Here is an 18,208-nt window from a genome sequence, read left to right as displayed (position 1 = left end):
CACCCACTTGTTTTGTGGATTGTGACAAATTGAGAAGTTTAAGCAGCACAGGCTCTTTAAGCAGCACAGGGTGGACCTCACTTCCTCTCCCAGCAGCAGGGCATTTTCCAGATTCCTGGAGCAGTGTCCCCGGGGCAGACATGGAGGGTCCCAGCTAGCTTCTGTTCCCTCTGGCTGCCCTTCCTGCTGAAGAGAAGTGCAGGGAAGGTGCAAATGAAGGCATCATGGCTAGGGAGGAAGAAACTTTGGGTGACGTGGGGGCACAGCCCAGCCGGACAGAGGCTGCCCAGCCCCTCCAACCTCTCTTTAAAGACAGGAAGGGGCTGAGCTGGGGTCCACTCAGCTCATACTCCTGGAGGTGTGGACATGGCACACTTGGGAAGAGAGAAGAGATGTCAACATTCTTTCCACGCAGATTCTCTGTTTTCTGTGGAGTTTTGTGCTTTCTCAGCTACTCCCTGCCAGAAATGAAAGCTAGGGTCATGGTCCACCAGCCCAGCAGAAAAAAATGATGATGGTGGTGAGGGTGATGATGGTAATGGTAGTGATTGTGATGGTAATGATGATGGTGGTGATGGTGATAGTGATGATGATGGCAATGATGACAGTGATAATGGTGATGGTAATAATGATTGTGATAGCGATGATAGTAGTGGTGATGGTGATAGTGATGATGATGGTGATGGTGATGATGGTGATACAAATGGTTATGGTGATGATGGTGATAGAAATGGCGATGGTGATGATGGTGGTGGTGATGGCAGTGATGGTGATGATGATGATGGTGATTATGATGGTGATAGTGATTGATGATGGTAATGGTGATGATGATAGTGATGATGGTGATGGTGATGATGATGGTGGCAGTGATGGTGATGACGATGGTGATGGTGATGATAACTATGACAAGCAGTAAACTATCCTTACAGGCACCAGCTATGTGCCAGGCACAGTAGTAGGCATGGTACATACAACTCCTCCAGTATTTTAGTCGTTGATCTTCTACTGGATATGATGATCCACTCTCTGCAGAGAAGGAGTCTGAGACTCACTGAAGTTGTGTACATCTTGTTGTCACACAGTTGTTGGTGGCAATCACAGCCCAGGGTTTCTGCATGCACTGGGTGTCACAGGCTTCAGGTGATGCCCCATGTGTTGTGCTGGGAGGCCTTTTTTGCCATCCTGTTAGCCCCTTAACACTTGGCCTCTTCCCCTCTCTCCACAGGTTCCTTGTGAGACACCTGGGGGACTCCAAACACCAGGAATCCATCTGCCCGCTGGTCCGGAGACAGGGATCCTCAGCCTCCTTCCAGGGTTGATGGCTCAGGAGGCCTTCTCTGCAGGGGACCAGGACACAGGAAAGCCAGGAAGAGATGAGCAGGGAAGGGAGCTGTTGGGGGCCATTCTGGTTTTAAAAATAAAGCAGTACTTTTGTTGCTTGTTATAAAAGGAACACATGCTCATTTTCTGTGATTTAGGAAAGCACAGAAAAGTATAATGGAAAGAACGTGGCCGCTGCCTAGTACCACGGAAAAAAGGGCTGTAGTTTTTAGTGTCTGCCTAGACTGTAAAGTTCTAAACTCGAAAACTTGTACAACTCATTGTTGAATGGCTGTGTAATACTCCATCACATGAGCACATCATTTCCTGGTTACCTGACCCCTACTGGTTAGAGATGTGTGGTGTTCCTAATTTTTGCTATTTTAAATAACCATGGAAGGAACCACATTAACATGAATCTTTGGGTGCATTTGTGCTTTTTGCCTTAAAATAGATTTGCCAATGTGGAATTACTGGCCTGAAGGGTGCAAATCTTTTTAAAGCTTTTGATACATACTGCTGGGGTATAGGAAACACCTTCCCAAGTTAGTCCCCTGACTATAAGGGAAAGAGTGCCTGCTTTGCAGCCCCACCTGCATTGTGGATTTGTATTATTAAAAGATAAGCCTTGCCAGAGGGACATTTCTAGCTTGAATGTGTGCCTGACACCAATGTGAGCTCCAACAGTGTGCCTTGAACCCAGTGCCAGATGCTGCAGAGGGCTGCAAAGTAAGGCGAAGGCTCTGTGTGTCTGCCTCACCTCTGGTAATGAAAGAGGCCACTTCCTTTTTTGTTATTTCTCCTATATATATATATATATATATATATATATATATATATTTTTTTTTTTTTTTTTTTGAGATGGAGTTTCACTCTTGTCACCCAGGCTGGAATGCAATGGCTCAATCTCAACTCACTACATCCTCCACCTCCTGGGTTCAAGCGATTCTCCTGCCTCAGCCTTCCAAGTAGCTGGGATTACAGGCATGTGCCACCACACCTGGCTGATTTTGTATTTTTAATAGAGATGGGGTTTCGCCATGTTGGCCAGGCTGGTCTTGAACTCCTGACTTCAGGTGATCCGCCCGCCTCGGCCTCTCAAAGTGCTGGGATTACGGGTGTGAGCCACCGCACCCAGCCAATTTTTTTTAATGTCAAAATCAGGTTCAAAAATTATGGTTTACATTAAACAGATGTTCTTAACAACAATAGAAGAAACCAGGAATATAATCCAGTTGTAATCAGGAGATCATTTCTAGACTTGGCCTTGTCTGGATGGTGGCATGGTTGGAGGGTTTTTGAGCCAGGGGCCAGGGCCAGGTGTCAGTCATCCCTGGCTGGGCTTCTGTGCTGGATCCTCCAGACCCTCTGAAGGTAGCATCCAGCCCACTCAAGGTCCCATGGGGGGCAGTGCCCTGTGGCCCGCAGCAGGGCTACAGCTCCATGAGCAGGGCTGTCACTGGCATGCTTGGGCTCATAATTCCATGTCACCCATGAGAAAGCCACTGTGTCATGTCTGCAGAGTGGGGATTCCTGTGGGAAGAGCTCAGGAGAGCCACTAGCCCTCTGGGGCCACCCTTGCCTGAGGATCTTATGCAGCCAGACCAGAACCTGGGAGGGAGTGCAGGTTTGGCGGGGAGTGGGCTGACTTCCTAGAGAGCAGACAGGCTTCTTAGAGATCCTCAGAGACAATTGTGGAGCCTCTGGAAGTGTCTGAATTCTACGCTCCCCACCCCCGACCCCTTTCTGTTTTCTTTTTCTTGGCCATTTCCTTTGGTGTCTGTATTAGTTAGGGTTCTCTAGAGGGACAGAACAAATAGGAGATATATATATATATATATATATATGAGTTTATTAAGTATTAAATCACATGATCTTAAAGTTCCGCAATAGGCCATCTGCCAGCTGAGATGCAAGGAAAGCCACCCACAGCCCACAAGCACGTGGACATCTGGAATTGCCCACTCTGCATTAGTGAGGAGGTGAGGTTGGTTTTGTGTTAATGGGAAGTGTGTGCCCGTTTTTGTCTCTGAAATAATAACTTATCCACTAATATGGCCTTGGGATGCCGTAACTGTTTTGGTGTTACCTAGTCTCCTTCAGATTCTCAGTGTCTTATGCTCCTAGCTTTAGTGCAAGGAAAATGTTTTCCATTTTTCTGTAGCTATTATTATTCTCTTATTTTTTCATTTTGCCAACTTTCCAAGTAATTTCTTAAGGGGCCTTTAGAGAGTCTTAATTCTGATACAATAAAATACATGCCCAGTGTCAGCAAACAGCCCCTCCTGTGAGGACAGAATGGCCCCAATGGAGCTCAGTGTGCTGGAGCATGCACAGTTGGGGCCCTGAATCCCAGCAGCAGCCCCAGGAGTTAGGTGCTGTCTCCTCAACATATAACCACAGCTAGTGACAGAACCAAGCTGAAAGCCCTGAGACTTAGTTTCACCTGCCAAGTGGCCACTGTCACGGTTGGTGGCACAGGCAGTGGGGGTTGGAGCAGTGATGCAGATGTAGGATCAGTGCCAGCAGGGGATCTGGTCTGGATCCCTGTGGAGGGTCCACTTCCTTCAGCTTTGGTGGGGGAGGAGGGGCAGCCCGGTTGTCACCCCCCAGTGGGCAGGACCTGGATGCAGCCCCTGCCTCTGGCCTTGTCACCCAGGTGGTGTTCGGGTGCTGAGGCCTTTGGTTCTCTGAGCTTATTTGGGCAGCAGAAGGACCCTCCCACTGTGACCACTTCTCTTTTCTCTCAGTCTCTTGGGGTCTCCTGCACAAAGCAGCAAATGACTGACAGGTGGCTGTCCTGGTCAAGGTGAGGCCTGTCACCTGTACCACCCAGTTCATCCTCCCAGTGGGTGTCCCAGGGATGGGTGATGCTGGAAGCACGAAGCCCCCAAGGGACCCCTGCTTGTGTAAGTGGATTGGCTGTGCCAGGGCAGGGCATCCTGCAACAGACACTGGCCCAGAGCCTGGAGCCACACAAGTGGGCACTGCATGGAGGGCGGGGCCGGGTGTGAGGACCAGATCCCCACCTGACCTTCCTGTGCTGAGTCACTGGCTCACCATGGCTGTTGGCACCTTGTCCCTGCTACATCAGAGGGAGAGGTGAGGCCTGGGATGCCAGAGGGATGGAGTTTGAGGAGACTAGGACTTCCTTACACTCACAGGCACAGCTGGGGCCTCATGAAGTTTGGGCTTGGGGTCCAGACAGGGCACAGCCAGCCTGTCCATATGCTGAGCCTGAGGTCATGCTGAGGTGTGTTCCTTAGCTCGGTTGGCAGAATAACAGCCCCTGAATGCACTCATGTCCTAATCCTGCAACTTTAAGTTGCATGGGAAGAGAGGAGGAAGGGAAGCTGTGGATGGAGTTGGGGCTGTTCACCCAGCTGTGCATGGGGAGGCTGCCCTGCATGTCTGCACAGCTGCAGTGTCCTCACAGTGGTCCTTAGGAGGGGAGGAGGGCAGGAGGAGGGTTGAGTCAGGGTGATGTCTGTGAGAGCTCGGCTGGCCATCACTGGCTTTGAACATGGAAGGGGCCAGGAGCCAGGGAGTGCAGGTGGCCTCTAGGAACTGGAGGAGGTGGAAACAGATTCTCCCTAGAGCTTCCAGAGGGAGCTGCCCTTGCCCACACCTTGATTTTAGCCCATTGAGACCCATTTGGACTTCCAACCTCCAGCCTGGAGAGCGAATCCTTCAGGTGGGCTCCTGTCCAAAGGCCCTGTGAGGATCCTGGTGACTCCAGCCCCTCACTCCAAGTCTTGTCCCAAGAACAGGCATGTTTCAGGGAGTACTGGCCCTGCTAACTGAGCACTGAGTCTGTCTGTTCTACTCTGAGTTTGGTGGTCTGACCTCTGACCTTCTGCCTGAGGGTCAGCACCAACCCATAAAGGCCTGGCAGGTAGGGGTGTGTGATGAGCCATGTGCGTGTGAGGCCCTGCTGAGATGGTGCAGAACCAGGTCAGCGTGGTGTAGGTCATCCTGTGGCTTCATCTGCTCCAGATGCTGCAGTGAGAGCACAGCCTGGAGCAGCCTGGGGGCCAGGTGAGGGTGTGGACATGGGGCATGGCTGTGACTATGGATGTGGGCATAGACAGGGAGAGTGGATGTGGCTGTGGATGTGGATTTGGGGTCTCAACATGGATGTGGGGTCTGACATATGGTGTGGATTCTGGGTCTAATTTCTGGGCTGCAAGAGCTCAACTGGCTCCCCTCCAGGGCAATGTAGTATAATATGTGTCTTTGAAATGAATAATGATGGTGCTGAAGGGACTGTCCTCAGCTCCCAGCTCATCCAGCCCCACGAAAGTCTTTGCATGTGACTGAAACTTGGTGTCACTGATGAGAACCTGAGGTATACATGGCACTGTGGTCAGTGCATGTGACGTTTTCCAGCCCTGTCCTGTCCTCCTCTTTGCTGAGCTCTTCTTCACGTGCCATAGTGCTGTGCCCTGGTCCAGTTCCTGGCTTTGGGCCTTTACTTCCATTAGGAAGGCACCTTTAGTATAAACTTCATGAAGGAAGAATATTAACACTTTGTCATATTCGATGTAAATATTTTTCATAGCGTGCATTTTAAAGTTTGTTTTGGTGTTTTGGAGCATGATTTTCATCCATCAATGTTCTTGCTGACTTTCCTTCCAATTTTTGTTTGTTTCTTTCTAAAGAAAGTCACTTTGCACCCTGAGAGCAGAGCAGACAAGTATTCCCTCACGTTGTGCTTTCTATGGCTTTTTTTTTTTTTTTAATTTTTTGGCAGAGTCTCACTCTGTCACCCAGCCTGGAGTGCAGTGGTGCGATCTCAGCTCGCTGCAACTTCCACCTCCCTGGTTCAAGTAGTTCTCCTGCCTCAGCCTCCCGAATAGCTGGGATTACAGACGTGTGTCACCACGCCTGGCTAATTTTTTGTACTTTTAGTAGAGACAGGGTTTCAGCGTGTTAGTCAGGATGGTCTTGATCTCCTGACCTCATGATCCACCCACCTCAGCCTCCCAAAGTGCTGGGATTACAGGCATGAGCCACTGTGCCCAGCCAATGGCCTTTCTTTTACGTTTGACTCTTTGGACTGCGTGGACTTTATTTTAGCTTGTATTCTAAGATAGAGTGAATTTCATATTTTCAAAAACAATTTGCCAAGATCTTTTTCTGGGCTTCATGCTCTGTTGTCAGAACTCAGGACTGTGGTGGCTGTGGAAGAGAAGACTCGTCTAGGGCCCAAGACCATGGTGGCCTGAGGGTTAGTCTGATACATAGGGCACTAATAAAAACAGCTCACGCTGTCTAACAAGTGTTTTCTCTGGGCCAGGCCCACCCATCTCTTTGCCTGGCTTCATTTGCATGTGTAAATGTCCCAAGGGCAAGGGCAGTACTATCCCCAGTGAATGAATAAGGAGACTATTCTGTGTATGGGCAGGCACTTAACCTCTCATACCTCAATTTCCCTATTCTGGTAAATAAGGCTAATAATAAGAATTCCCATTATTTCAGGGTTGTTGGAAAACAATGCTATTAGAGTTCTTGGCATGCTGCCTGTCTCAGAGTGAGTGCTCAGGCAGAGTTAGTGATGATGGAGTTTGTGATGGTGGTGATGGTGGTGATGATGATGATGGTAAGGAGGATGATGATGGTGGTGATAGTGATGATAATGATGGTGATGGGGGTGATGACAATGATGGTGTGGCCATGTTGGTGATAATGGTGCTGGTGGTGATGATAGTGGTTGAGATGATGGTGATAATGCTGGCATGGTGGTGTTGGTGGTGATGGTGGTGGTGATGATGACAGTGGTTGAGATGATGATGACAGTAATGGTGTAGCAATGTTGGTGATGGTGCAACCTCCGCCTCCTGGGTACAAGCAGTTCTCCTGTCTCACCTCACCTGGTGATGGTGATGATAATGATGATAGTGGTGGCGGTAATGATGATGATGGCGGTTGAGGTGGTGATGATAATGATGATAGTGGTGGCGGTAATGATGATGATGGCGGTTGAGGTGGTGATGATAATGATAGTGTGGCAATGCTGGTGATGGTGATGATGATGGTGGTGGTGATGATAGTGGTTGAGGAGTTGATAATGATGGTGTGGCAATGTTGGTGATGGTGATGTTGGTGAAGGCCATGGTGATGATGTCACTCTCAAAGGGGCAAGTTCTTTTTTTTCTCTTTTATTGAGTTAAAATTTACATAGCATAATATTAATCATTTTAAAGTTAACAATTCAGTGGTACTTAATAAAGTCACAATGCTATGCAACCATTGCCTCTATCTAGCTTCAAAATATTTTAATTTCCAAAGGAAACTCCATACCCACTAAACTGTAACTCCTCATTCCTCTTGCCTCCCACTGTCTGGCACCACTAGTCAGCTTTCTGTCTCTTTGGATAGACCTATTATAAACATATTATCATTTCACATGAGTGGATTCATACAGCATTAGTCCTTATGTGTCATGCTTCTCTCATTTAGCATAATGCCTTCAAGATTCATCCACATCGTAGGATGTAAGAGGACCTCATTCCTTTTGAAGGCTGAATAATATTCCATTGTATATACAGACTACATTTTGTTTATTCATTCACTATGAGTTACACGTGTAAGCTCAGCACTTTGTGAGGCTGAGGTAGGAGGATTCCTTGAACCCAGGAGTTCAAACCACACTGGGCATCATAGTGAGAACACCCATCGCTAGAAAAAAAAAATTAAAATTAACCTGGCAATGTGACATGAACCTGTAGTCTCAGCTATTCCAGAGGCTGAGGTGAGACGATTGTTTAAGCCTGGGAGAGCAAGGCTGCAGTGAGCCATGGTCGCACCAGTGCACCCCAGCCTGGATGACAGAGAACCTGTCTCAAAAAGTAAAAAGGATAAAATCTAAAAAGAAATGTATTAAATCAAGACATGTAGACATAGTAAATAATAGAGACCCCCCTCTCCACAAAAGCCTTGTATATATAGTCAAAATGATCTTCAACAAGGGTGCAAAGGCCAACCTATGGAGAGAGAATAGCCCCCTTTAACAAAAAACGGTGTGAAGACTTGCTATCAACATGTAAATACAGAAGTCAGAATTGTAGTTTATACTACATTTTTTTAAAAACTCAAAATGTGTAAGTCTGAAAGCCTTACACAAAAATATAAGGGAAAAATATCCAAAATTATGCCATGGAATTTGGCAATGGGTTCTTGACTGCCAGCAGCCCCACATCCCTGGAGCATCCATCCGCTCACCGCTGCCTGGTGCTGAGTCCTTCCACACCTGTCACACTGCTTTGTGCGGGGCTCTGAGCGGCACGAGCCAGGACACCACGCGGAGCACAGGGCACAGGCTGGGCTTTATCGGGCTATTCGAGGGCAGGCTGTCCCCATGACCGCCTCAGGCGCTGGAGGGAGGACGGCCTGATCTGAGTCTGCAGAAGGAGGAAGAAGCTCGTTCCCTGAGCCAGCAGGGACACAGACGCGGATGCGGGACACAGGGACACAGGGGTGGATGCCATAACAATATATGGCATATATTTTGAAACATGGCCGCAATTTGAATAATTAGAATATCTAAAAACTCCAAAGATTGTTATGCTGAAACTGCACCAAAATTTATCATTCCAGTGACTACACGGAATTTTTAATAGTTGTTATTTTTATAATACAATTAAACTTTAATGAAATAACTGACTTTCAAACTTCAGCAAGAGGACAAATATTCAGCCAGAGGTATCAGTTCCCTGTTTCTGCTCCGGGTCCTCTCTGGTCTCCCACAGACCCTCCCGCATCACCCAGGTCTAAGGGGCCACTGGCCTGGCCTGCGTCCCTTCGTCCCTCCCCTTCCCCACCCAGCTCCTGCAGCGCCCTCCTGGGGCAGGGGCAGCGAACCGTCCAGAGCGGGAGGCTCCCTCACCCAGGGCAGCACAGCTCCGCCCCTCTCCGCACCTGCCCAGCCCCTGGCAAAGGAGTCGCCTGGGCCTGGCCCGCTGCCTGCCCCCCATACCTGCCCTGTGCCTGCAACGGCGACGCTGCCAACAAGAGGTGCCAGAGACCGCGGCGCAACCCGCCCAGAGCGCAGGGTCCCACTCACCTGGGAGCAGGGGCACGTCCCTCCCGGTAGGCGATGAAATTAAGATTGTTTCCTTATTTATTTTACTTGAAACTGGTAGAATGTTACTATTATATGAAGTACCCATGACTCTGTCAGTAAATTTGAGCAAACGTTTATTAGTTTTTGTCAGTTTAACTAGTTCTTTTGTGTCTATTATTAAGGTGAAATTTAACTTCTATCTGAAATCAGTAAGATACAGAGAGATTTTAATGACAAGTGAATATTTTTTTCTCAGGGGGAACTGAATTATGAATTGAATGAATGAATTATGAATTAAATGAATGAATTCATTACCAAGGTAGAGAGGACACTAACCAATCGGTAGTTTTAATCAATCTGTATTCCCTCCCTCCTCCTTCTTTGTTTTTTTGTTTGTTTCTTTCTTTGTTTGTTTCTTTCTTTCTTTGTTTTTGAGACATAGTTTTGCTCCATCGCACAGGCTGCAGTGATGTGGCGCGATCTTGGCTCACTACAACCTCCGCCCCCCGGGTTCAAGCGACTCTCCGCCTCAGAACCCCGAGTAGCTGGGATTACAGGCGCCAGCCACCATGCCCAGTTAATTTTTGTGTTTTCATTAGAGGCGGGGTTTCACCACGTTGGCCAGGCTGGTCTCAAACTCCTGCCCTCGGGTGATCTGCTCACCTTGGCCTCCCAAAGTGTTGGGATTACAGGAGTGAGCCACCAGTCCCGGCCCCTCCCGCCCCTCTGTATTATGACCATGTGTACCCAGCATTTAGCTCCCACTTATGAGAGAGAACATGCGGTATTTTGTTTTTTGCTTTTGCATTAGTTTGCTGGAAACAATGCATCCATGTTGCTTCAAATGCCATAAATTTGAGTTTTTTATGGCTGTATAGTATTCCATGAGTCTTTATCCAGACCACAACTGATGGACGCCTGGGTTAAGTCTATGTCTTTGTGATTGTGAATACTGCTGTGATAAAAATATGGCTACATGTGTCCTTTTGGTAGGATATTTATTTTCTTTCAGGTATATACCCAGTAATGGGGTTACTCGGTTGAATGGTAGTTCAACTCTCAGTTCTTTAAGAAATCCCCAATCTGCTTTCCACAGTGGCTGAACTAATTTACATTCCTTCAGAAAGTGTATAAGTGTTCTCTATTCTCTAAATCTTCACCAATATGTGTTTTTCTTTTGACTTTTCAAAAAAAGCCATTCTGACTGGTGTGAAATGGTATTTCATTTCGGTTTTGATTTGCATTTCTCTAATAAATAATGATGATGAGCACTTTTATATATGTTTGTTGGGGGCTTGTGTGTATGTCTTCTTTTGAGAAGTGTCTGTTCATGTCCTGTTGCCCACTTTTAAATGGAGTTACTTGTTGCTTGCTTGTTGATTTGTTTGAGTTCCTTATAGGTTCTGAATAATAGACCTCTGTTAGATGCGTAGTTTGTGAATATTTTCTTTCATTCTGTGTGTTATCTCTTTACTACCTTGATAGTTTCTCTTGTTGTGCAAGAGTTTCTCAGTTTAATTAACTCCCACTTGTCAATTTTTGTTTTAGTTGCAATTGCTTTTGAGGACTTAGCCATAAATTATTTGCCATATGGAGAAATAGGAACACTTTTACACTGTTGGTGGGACTGAAAACTAGTTCAACCATTGTGGAAGTCAGTGTGGCGATTCCTCAAGGATCTAGAACTAGAAATACCATTTGACCCAGCCATCCCATTACTGGGTATATACCCAAAGGACTATAAATCATGCTGCTATAAAGACACATGCACACGTATGTTTATTGCGGCACTATCCACAATAGCAAAGACTTGGAACCAACCCAAATATCCAACAATGATAGACTGGATTAAGAAAATGTGGCACATATACACCATGGACTACTATGCAGCCATAAAAAATGATGAGTTCATGTCCTTTGCAGGGACATGGATGAAATTGGAAATCATCATTCTCAGTAAACTATCGCAAGAACAAAAAACCAAACACCACATATTCTCACTCATAGGTAGGAATTGAACAATGAGAACACATGGACACAGGAAGGGGAACATCACACTCCGGGGACTGTTATGGGGTGGGGGGAGGGGAGAGGGATAGCTTTAGGAGATATACCTAATGCTAAATGATGAGTTAATGGGTGCAGCACACCAGCATGGCACATATATACATATGTAACTAACTTGCACATTGTGCACATGTACTCTAAAACTTAAAGTATAATAGTAATAAAATAAAATAAAAAAGCAAGAAAAGTATTTCCTAGGATTTTTCTAGGCATCTTATAGCTTGAGATTTTACATTTAACTGTTTAATCCATCTTAAGTTAATTTTTGTATTTGGTGAAATATGGGGGTCTAGTTTTATTCTTCTGCATATGACTAGCCAGTTATCCCCGCATTATTTATTAAATAAAAGTCTTTTTCCCATTGCTTACTTTTGTCAACTTTGTTAAAGATGTGATGGTTGCAGACATGTGGCCTTAGTTTCTAGTACTCTAGTCTGTTCCATTGGTCTATGTGTCTGTTTTTCCACCAGTGCCATGTTGTTTTGATTACTATAGTCTTCTAGGATAGTTTGAAGTCATGTAATATGATGTCTCTAGCCTATGTCTCTAGCCTTAGTATTGCTTTGGCTTGGCTATTCAGACTCCTTTTAGGTTCCATATAAATTTTAGATGTTTTCTATTTTGTGCAAAATGACATTAGTAGTTTGATAGGAAAAGCATTGAATCTGTAAATCGCTTTGAGCAGTATACTCATCTGCACGCAGATGATACTCCAGTGTATGTTCTGTGGTTGATGAATGAAGTATATTGTAATTCCAAATGGTCAAGCATTGAATTTAAATGCAGAATTTCTTTATTAGTTTTCTGCCTCAATGATCTGTCTAACACTGTCATTGGGGTGTGTTCCAATCTGTGTGCTCCAATGTTGGCTGCATATATATTTAGAATAGACATATATTGCATATATATTTAGAATATATTTAAAATACATTTTACTTACTGGTACTTCACTCACTTTTATTAGCTGGATGCCATCATGGGGCCAGTTTGCCTCCATTCTCCTTCCTGGGATCTGGTGTGTCCTTCATGATTCTGGTGGATTCCTATTCTTCTTCTTAAATTAAAGCTCAGAGAGTTGACATTTATGCACTATTGTGCTATGTCCATGTGGCTGAAGCATGCTTAAAGTCTCTAATCCATCATCTTGAAAAAAATTTAATCTAAATTTGAGTTTATAAAAGCAAAATTGTATATTTTATTAAGTGGTTGTTATTCTCGAGCTAAAAGATTAATCTCATAAATACACATATTTATCTTCAGTGCCAGAACCAAATAATTAATAGGTGCCACCAACACATATCAGCACAGTCATATTGTTTGTGTTTTACTGTCATTTTGGACACAAGAATAATAAGAAAAAAACTGACTTTAAGACACAATGGTATCCACATTATAAGAATTGTAGTAGTTGGCTCAAAAACTGGTGTCTTTCTCCAATGGGTCTCTGGAGGTAGTTGGAGCTAAGCTTGGACAGAAGAACACCAAGGTTCCCATGCATCGGAGTTGAGAGATAACAAAAGACACAGTTAAATTTGAACTTCAGATAAATAATAGATAAAAGTTAGTGTATTTATAAAGTATTGCATATACATATTGCATGCAAGTATGCAGATATCATAATAGAAAAGTATTATTTTTTTCAGAATCTTGAACTTAAGTATATTCTATATGACTATTTGCTGAATCTTGTAGCTCCACCATGAAAATAATAATGGGTCTTGGAAAATATGATATGTACCTGGAGAAGTGATATAGAATTAAAATTTATAGAATTCATATTGTTTGGTCAGAGCGTAAGAGAGTGTAATCAGGTCCTAATAAATACATTCAAAATGTAAAATCTTAATACAAACCTCAGCACTCACTGTAAGAAGTGACAATTAAGCTAGAGTGAATCCCCTGACCACTCTCAGAAGACACATAATGCATTTGAGACCAGCCTGGCCAACATGGCAAAACCACATCTCTACTAAAAATATAAAAATTAGCCAGGTATGGTGGTATGCACCTGCAATCCCAGCTACTTGAAAGGCTGAGTTAGGAGAATCACTTGAACACCAGAGGCAGAGGTTGCAGTGAACTGAGATCACACCATTGCACTCCAGCCTGGGCAACAAGAGCAAGACTGTGTCTCAAAAAAAAAAAAAAAAAAAAAGAAGAAGAAGAAGAAGACAGATAATGCATAACAATGTGTCATTATTATGACTTCACTTTAGGCTATTCTCCATAGAATAAGTTCCAAAGTATGTGATCATCATGGATCATGGTGGAGAAGATGACATAATTAATGAATCTTTATGTTATAGGTTATCTCTTAGGTATTAAATCTATGTTGGATAAAGAACATCTGAAGTAAGATTGCTATTATTTTGAAGATAATATCCAATTATTTTCTGCAAGTTGCATTTGGTCACTGTGAGACAACTTACTGATGCGTGGAAAAATGCCAACTACCATGATTTACATATAATTTACATTACAAAATTTTAGAAGAAAAACCAAACTCTTTGAGGGATTTTAAAGAGGCTTATTTTGAGCTTATATGAATGACTGTGTCCCAGTGAATCACAGGTTTAAGGAGTCCTGAGAAACTGCATGCAAAGCAGCTGAATTACAGTTGATTTTCCATTTTAGAGAGGGAGAAATTACAGGGGAATACATAAATCAATACACAGAAGGTATACATTTGTTGAACTCAAAAAAGATTCTTTGAAAGATCAAGCCTTTCACTATATTGACTGAGCAAAAGATGGAAGACTAATTATTAAAATAATAAATGAAAGCAGAGCCATTACAACCAACTTTACAGAACTACAAAAGGATTACAGGAGTATACTGTGAACAACTGTCTAACAACAAATTAGGTGCTCTGGATGAAATGGATGAATCACTAGAAAGACACAAACTACCAAAGTGGCTCAAGAAGAAAGAGAAAATCTGAACAGATCTATAACCTAGGAGATTGAATTAGTAATCAAAAGCGATTAACAAAGAAACATTTATGACCAAATAGCTGCATTAACTGCTGAGTCAACCTAACATTTAAAGAAGAATTAATACCATTTCTTCTCAAACTCTTCTGACAAAATATATGAAGAAGGAATACTTGCTAATTCATTTTTTGGTAACAGCATTATCCTTATACCAAAGCCAAAGAGAGCACAAAAGAGAGAACTACAGCACAATATCCCTTATGAATATATAAGCAAAAATCTCAGCAAAATACTAGCAATACTAGCAAAATACTAGCCGCAATACTGCATAATCAAAGGATTGTAAACTATCACCCTTTGAGATTTATCCCCAAAATGCAAGTGTGGCTCAACATATAAAAAATCAATCAGTGTAATATACTGTAACATATAAAAAATCAATCAGTGTAATATACTGTAACACTAAAATGAATAAGCATGTTATTGTTTCAATTGATGCAGAAAAAACATTGATGAAATACAACATCCTTCTATAATAAAAATACTCAGTAAACTAGGCATAGAAGGGATCTTCTGCAACATGACAATGGGATGTACAAAAATCCAACAGTTAATATCATGATCAATGATGAAACACTGAAAGCTGTTTTCCTAACATCTAGAACAAGACAAGGATGGTGCATTTGCCACTTGTATTCAATGTAGCACTGGCAGTTCTAGCCAGAGCAATTAGGCAAGACAAAGAAATAAAAGGCATCTGCATTAGAAATAAAAAATAGGTGTAAAATTATATCTACACATGATCTTATGGGTATAAAGCTCCAAACAAAACACAAAACCATTTATAACTAATAAAAGAGGCAGGATGCAAAACAAACATAGGCAAATGAGCTATATTTCTATTTAGTTGTAAATAACTATGAAAACATTTTAAAAATTCCATTTATAATAGCATCAAAGAATAAGTTATTCAGGCATAAATGTAACCATGGTGGTATACACAAAACTTTGCTGAAGAAAACTAAAGAGAGTGGAAATAACTGGAAAGACATTCTGTGTTCACGGGTTGTAAGACAATATTGTTAAGATGACAATACCATCTAAAGTATCTACAGATTCAATGCAATATCATCAAAATCCCAAAGGCATTTTTGCAGAAACAAAGAAACTCATTCTAAAATCATACAAAAATTCAAAGGATCTGACAGACAAAACAGTCTTGAAAAAGAACATTGGAAAACTCACATTTTTCAGTTTCACAGCCTACTACCAATCTACAGTCATCAAGAGAGTGTGGTACTGGCATAAGACCAATAGACTTTTAGACCAATACAATAGAACAGATTTGAGATCCTACAAATTAGTCCTCACATATATGGTCAATGACTGTTCAACAAGGTGGCCAAGTCTAGTCAAGAGAGGAAAGAACAGTCTCTTCAACAGCTGGATGTCAGTGCACAGGAGAGAAGTTAGACCCCTACCTTGCAGTATACACAAAAAATTAATTCTAAATTAATAAAAGACTTAAATGTAAGGACTAAAAATATGTAACTCTTAGAAGAAAACACACGGTACATCTTTATGACCTTTGAGTCTTAAGTGTATTTTGAAATATGACAGAAAAGCACAGATAACAAAAGAAAATATATGTAAATTAGATTCAATCAAAATAAAAACCCTTTATGCATCAAAGGATACTATCAAGGGAGTGAAAAGACAACCCATAGTATGTGAGAAAATATGTATCTGCTAAAATCAAAGTGTGTATCTGATAAAAGCTTAATATCCCACAACTCAACAACAGAATTTCTAAGATCCCAATTAAAAAAGAGGCAAAGGACTTGAATAGACATTTCTCCAAAGAAGATACACAAATGTCTAAGAAGGAAAAGAAAAGATGCTAAACACCATTATTCATTAATAAAATGCAAGACAAAACCCAAATGAGATGCCACTTTGCATCCACTGGTAAGGCTTTCAAAACAACGACACAGAAAATCAATGTTGCTAAGGAGGTGGAGAAATTGGAGCCCTCATGAACTGGCTGCTAGGAACAGAAAATGATGCACTTGCTGTGGAAAACAGTTTGGTGGTTCCTCAAAGAATCACACAGAGAAACAGGCGCCTCTGGCTTGCGGGTTCTCCTGGGCTGGCGCGGGACTTCCCGGAATCGCAGGCGCTCATCCCTTCCCTCCTGAGGGCCCGCCTGGCCGTGACTCCCGCCCCTCTTCTCCTCCAAAGAGAGATCGGGGCCGCTCCAGGGGCCGTCTGCAGCCACCGGGGATGGAGCTGAGGGTCGGTTCCTGCCCCGGTGCAGCCGCCTCCGGGCAGACCGCCTGACTTGGCCTCAGTCACGGTGACATCTAGCCCCGGTTCTGCGAGGCTGGGCGCGCCAGCCAGCTTGGAAGTTGCCCGGCGCCTGTAGCTGGGCGCCCAGGTCGTGGAGCACGGCCTGGGCGGCCTCTGGATCCCGAGTGCCCCTGGCCTGAGAGCCCGCCAGACCCTGCCCCCGCCCGGGTCCTCCTCTGCCAGAGCTCGAGACCTCTAGCCAGGGGTCCTCTACAGCCACCGGGGATGGGGCTGAGGGCCGGTTCCCGCCCCCGTGCAACTGCTGCAGGGCAGACCGCCTAGCTTCGCCGCAGCCACAGGGACATCTGGCCCTGGTTCCGAGATGTGGGGAGTGCGGGAGGGCTCGGGAGTTGCCTGGAGGCTGCTGCCTACACACAGAAGGCGGCTGCAGCTTAGGTGCCCAGGCGGGCTGGAGGTGCATGGCCTGGTTGGCCTTAGGATCGCCAGCGCGCCCAGCCTGAGGGCCCCCAGGCCGTGCCTCTCGCCCACTCCTCCACCTGAGGGAGATCGGGGCCGCTGGCACGGGCACTCGGCAGTCACCCCGAGTGGGGCTGAGCGGCGGGTTCTCAGTTCTGGCTCCTGTGCAGCCGCCGCCGCCGGGCAGAATGCTTGGCTTGGCCGCAGCCACTGGGATACCTGGCCCTGGTTCTGCGATGCTGGGAGCGCGAGCGGGCTCGGGGGTTGCTAGGCAGCTGCTGCCTGCACACAGAGGGCGACTGCAGCTTGGGCGCCCAGGCGGCGGAGCATGGTCTGGGTGTCGTCTGGAATGCGTGCGCGCCAGGCTTGAGGGCCCCCCTGGTGGTGCCACCTGCCTCGCTGCTGGGCGCCTCCCTGCCCCTGCGCCTGCGCCGGCGCTGGGCCTTTGGGAGGGCTGAGCTGAGTTCTCCTCAGCACAGACTTCGGAGATACAGCGAAGGCGGAGCAGCGTTCTCAGCACAGACCCGGGCGGGCGGGCCGGGGGCACCGCGAGGGCGGAGCTGCGTTCTGCTCAGCACAGACCTTGGGGGCACTGCCTCGCTTTGGGACAACTCGGGGCCGCATAGACGGTGAATAAAATCCTTCCCGTTTGCAGCCCTGAATAATCAGGGTCAGAGACCAGTTAGAAGGGTTCAGTGTGGAAAACGGGAAACCAAAATCCCCTCTGAATCCTGCCCACCGAGGTTCTCCCCAGCCAAGGCGAGGCGGCCGCAGTGCGAGATCCACACCGCAGCCTCAGAAGACAAATGCAGCATTCCTAATGCAGACATGACACCCAAAATATGACACCCCCATTGCTCATGTAACAAGCACCTGTAATGCTAATGCACTGCCTCAATACAAAAATATTAATATAGATCCGCAATCCCCTCGCTGCCGTGCAGTCCTAAGACAGCGATCATAATAATCAACATTGACATAGTCAATACCAACGTAGTAACGAACCTAGGGTTAAGGTTGGTGTTAGGGTTAGGGGTTAAGTTTAGGGTTAGGGTTT

General features: G+C 45.0%; 1 protein-coding gene across 2 annotated transcripts in view; it reads left to right on the top strand.

Moving 5' to 3' along the window:
• LOC112206537 (uncharacterized) overlaps window positions 1-1,453 on the top strand; it is an 80,220-nt gene extending 78,767 nt beyond the window's left edge. For both annotated transcript variants that reach the window (XR_010154326.1, XR_010154358.1), the window contains one exon: window positions 1,226-1,453. The gene's annotated coding sequence lies outside the window, so the exon portion shown is untranslated. The remainder of the gene's footprint in view (window positions 1-1,225) is intronic.
• Window positions 1,454-18,208: the final 16,755 nt, after the last annotated feature.

Source organism: Pan troglodytes, chromosome 21 (genome assembly GCF_028858775.2).
Source record: "Pan troglodytes isolate AG18354 chromosome 21, NHGRI_mPanTro3-v2.0_pri, whole genome shotgun sequence".
Lineage (NCBI taxonomy): Eukaryota > Metazoa > Chordata > Mammalia > Primates > Hominidae > Pan > Pan troglodytes.
This window is presented reverse-complemented; position numbering and strand designations above follow the sequence as displayed.